Consider the following 4,626-nt stretch of genomic DNA (forward strand, 5'->3'; position numbering starts at 1 on the left):
TCATTGTTGCAGCCATTGTTAATCCATCTCCTGGAGGGCCTTCCTCCTTGTCACTGCCCTCGTGATGGCCTTCTCCAGGGACTGGCCTCTCTGGGCAACGTGTCCAAAGTATGTGAATAAAGTATCACCATCCTTGTGTCATATTAGAATGTGTGTATATATGTTTATATATATATACTTTGTATGCGGTCTTTCACTTTTGGGTGAGTTTATTTTCTTTTTTTGAGGATCTTCTTAATAATTATTTGCTTTCAAACAACAATATTTGGATAGACAATATTTTCTAGGGCCTTCTAAGCCAAAATTATTGCATAAAACTACATTTGTGAGAGTGTGGCCAGGCGGCTCGGACCGAGCAGGGCTTTCCTTCCCAGTGGATTGCAGAGCGTACACTGCCAGTCTCTTGTCTTCTGTTCACCATGGCTTCTTCTGATATCCAGGTGAAAGAACTGGAGAAGCGGGCCTCTGGCCAGGCCTTTGAGCTGATACTCAGCCCCCGTTCAAAAGAGGCCGTCCCAGAATTCCCTCTTTCTCCTCCAAAGAAGAAGGACCTTTCCCTGGAGGAAATTCAGAAGAAATTAGAAGCTGCAGAAGAAAGACGCAAGTCCCATGAGGCGGAGGTCCTGAAGCAGCTGGCCGGGAAGCGGGAGCACGAGAAGGAGGTGCTGCAGAAAGCAATAGAGGAGAACAACAACTTCAGCAAGATGGCCGAGGAGAAGCTGACCCACAAAATGGAAGCCAACAAAGACAACCGAGAGGCACAAATGGTGGCCAAGCTGGAGCGCTTGCGAGAAAAGGACAAGCACGTGGAAGAAGTGCGGAAGAACAAGGAATGCAAAGACCCCGCTGATGAGACTGCAGCCGACTAGCTTGTCCTGAGGACTGACTTTCTCCCCTCCCTCCTCGAGATCCAAAGACCGTGCCGGCCAGTGTCATTTTACTACTATTACTATTTTCCTCCTGACAAAGACTAGAACCCAACGTAGGACGTAAATAGGTAGATCCAGACCATGTGATGTTGTTTTAGGGGCTAAAGGGGAGAAACAAAAAGTGTTTGACTCTTTTTTTCTAAAGTGTTGGAGTGTTTCTAACGTAGCTATTTTTCTTGTTGCCTCTTTTCTACTTCGGTGCACTCAGTGCGCTGGGTGAATGGCTAGCACTGTATTGGCCCCGTGGAAACATGTTTGTGAAAGAGTATGTAGTGGCTTCTCAAAACTGTTAGATGCTGAATATCTGTTTGCTTTTAAATCCCAGTTCTGTCCCGATTTTACCAGATGCTACTGTACTTGAATGGTTAATAAAACTGCACAGTGCTGCTGGTGGCAGTGAAAAAAAAAACTACATTTGTGATTATTTATTGCAAGAAGGTTCAAGATAAATCTGAGGGTATAGAGACAATTTGGGACTCCACATGAGAATTTTTTTCTACATGAAATATTTATAGCTTTGACAACAAATGGCACTAGTTGGTACCCTGAAACAGGAGTCCTCAAACTTTTTAAACAGGGGGCCAGTTCACTGTCCCTCAGACCCGTTGGAGGGCCGGACCATAGTTTAAAAAAAAAAAGAACAAATTCCCATGCACACTGCACATATCTTATTTTGAAGTAAAAAACAAATGGGGTAAAAACACCTGGCGGGCCAGATAAATGTCCTCGGTGGGCCACATGTGGCCTGCGGGCTGTAGTTTGAGGACACCTGCCTGAACTAACTAGTTGTAAAGTGATATCTCATCAATTACTATTACTGTGAAATCTGTCTTTGGAAGATGGTGAAAGAGAGACAAAGCCCATTCCAAGGAAAATAAATCATGTTCAGAGGCATGAAGCTTCTCTTGAGTCTGTGCATGGTGTCCCTAGAGAGGTGCTGACAAGGTGGGGAAACCACAGCTTCTGAGAGGAAAGCATCACTGACCTCAGCCCTTGCATCTACTGAAACCATGGCCTGTTGCTGGGAGGTTTGTGTCTGGGCTCACACTGAATTCCCATCACTGTGCCTCTAGTACAGTAATACACGGCTGTGTTCTCAGGATTCACAGAGCTCAGTTTTAAATAAACTTTACTTTTGGAGGTGTCCCTGGTTATGCTGACTTGAGACTGGAGAGCTGGATTATAGTGTGTGCTAGCACCCCTCTGTATATCACCAACCCATTCCAGTCCCTTTCCTGAATCATGGCGGATCCAGTTGACATCGGAGCTGGTTAAAGAGAATCTGGAGACAGCACAAGTGAGAGCCAGTGCCTGTGAAGGCTTCACCAGTCCAGGGTCTGACTCTTGTCACTAGACCTGAGCCAGGACACCTGTAGATAAAAAGAGCAACAGTAGGTCATGTGTTCAGATGCTGCATCCCCAGACTTCCTGTGTGAATCCCTGAAGCACTCACCACCCAGAGTCTCCACCAGAAAAAGGAAAGTCCACACACAATTCATGTTCGTGTGGATAAGATTCATGACGCCCAGAAAATGCTCTCCAGGGTGAGAAAGAATACGAATTTAAGTACATGTGCTGTGGTTTCACATGGCTGCATATTATGTATTTGCATGTGGGAGGCACATAGTTATGTAAAGTTGAAAAGGGATCAATGGAGGCCCCTGGCTCTGGGAATTACATGGTGATGGGGATGTTGTCTTTGGGAGAACATAGTCCTCTCTCTCAGGTTTTCACTTTACCAATCATATGAACATTTGTTCATATTTTATGTTTAATGTTGCTTTACATCCATTACTATCATAATTACCCAGATGCTATGGTGAAATTATAGAGAATATCCTCATTGTGATAGGTAGGTTTATTGTGCCAACATGGCCAATGAACACACGTGGGATTAATTGAAGGGCAGAGAGGTAAATGGCTTGGTGAGCCTCACCTTTCTTGTCTCTTGCTTTGTGATGATCAGATCAGTGTGTGGTTGCCATAGCTTGCTCTCTGCTTCAATTTACAAACTACACTACCTGTGGGACACCTAACCCATGGACTGTGTTGCTGTAGTTTGAGTTTCCTTCAAAACTGCTTCACCACACTACTGGAGTAATATCGCTTGAGCTTGGGACTGTTGGATCCTGTCAACTGCCTTGCTGTTTGCTGCCTGTGCCAAGATAATCTGAATTGCTCTACAGAGGACTACCCTGTGGCCCTCAAGACCTGAAGGACTGCCAGTAGGGAAGTGAGTTGCACTGAGCCATTTGCACTGCTTTATAGATTAACTGTTTATTTCTTATGTTATATAAATAGAGAGAAATTGATAGATATTGATGTATAATCATATGTTCTGGTTTGTTTGTTTTTTCATCTAGAGAACCCTTTCTAACATAATCACAACATAATGGAATCACGGCCAGGCTTTCCTGAATCTCGTCACACATCTGAGCACAAAGGGAAACACTTATCTGTCATCCCTAAAGCTCCTTTCCCCTAGGATATAGCAGAATATTTGGAAAGGAGTAAAGGGTACTTCGAAGTTTTCATCCAGAATTAGAGATTGAATTAAAACAAACAAAAAACCCTAACAACAAGGTTGTTTATGGTGTTAAAAGAAACCACAGAAATACAGTAATTTTTCCTCCCCAAAGGAAAAATTACTGTATATAATCGAATATAAGCTGACCCGAATATAAGCCGAGGTACCTAATTATTACCTGGGAAACCAGAAAAACTGATTGACTCGAGTATAAGCCTAGGCTGGAAAATGCAGAAGCTATTGGTGAGTTTCAATAATCAAAACAAGTGAAAATAAAATTACTAAAAATTGAGACATCAGTGGGGGTAATGTATTCAAATATTTATTTTAAATAAAAAACAAATAAAAGGACAACAAGTCATTTAACATTAGTAAACCAACACAGTAAATGGAAAATAGGTTCAACAAAAACAATAAGGTATGAACAATGATACCTTAAGGGTACTATTCCCTGAGTTCAATCAGCAACCTAGCTAAAATGTAAAGAGTAAAATCCTTCAAAACTGGATTCCTCATCATCATCCGTATCCTAATGCAGAGCTTCAGCTGGTGTGAGGTCATCATAGATGCTGTCCTCACTGAGATCGCCGTCATCACCATCACTGCTGTCATTTTCACACAAAACACAGTCTTCACTGCCATTAGCATTACTAATACTACATTTCTGGAAGGCACATCACAACATATCTTCTGGAATGTCTTCCCATGCATCTAGAAACCACTTTGCTTTTAACTCTGTCAGGCTTCATGAGATTTCCTCCTTTTGTTAGTCAGGTTTGGCCAGATGACATCCATTCATGCCACATCCTTCACACATGGTTTTTAAAAGGCTTATTCAAAGATACATCCAGAGGCTGCAGTACAGATATAAGCCCACCTGGAATAACGGCTAAAGTAACTTTAATAGATTTTGCCATTTTTTTTTAATGTCATCCGACAGTTGGGCTCTGAACATATCCCAAACAAGTAGTGATGGCTTTTTCTTTAAGGCTGCTCCTGGTCATCGGTTCCAAATTTCTTACAGCCATTTTTTTTTGTTCCGTCTTCATCCATCCAGCCTTTAACATGTGCATGCACAGTAATTCTTGGTGGGAAATTGATCTTCTTAGGCAAAGTCTTCCTTTTAAAAATAATGACAGGGTGGAGCTTAGTTCCATTAGCCAAACATGA

At 42.4% G+C, this 4,626-nt stretch overlaps 1 pseudogene; it reads left to right on the forward strand.

Moving 5' to 3' along the window:
- Nucleotides 1-334: 334 nt before the first annotated feature.
- Nucleotides 335-922, forward strand: LOC142436467 (stathmin pseudogene; annotated as a pseudogene).
- Nucleotides 923-4,626: the final 3,704 nt, after the last annotated feature.

The sequence above is a fragment of the Tenrec ecaudatus genome, unplaced genomic scaffold (assembly GCF_050624435.1).
Source record: "Tenrec ecaudatus isolate mTenEca1 unplaced genomic scaffold, mTenEca1.hap1 Scaffold_311, whole genome shotgun sequence".
In the NCBI taxonomy this organism is placed as follows: Eukaryota; Metazoa; Chordata; class Mammalia; order Afrosoricida; family Tenrecidae; genus Tenrec; species Tenrec ecaudatus.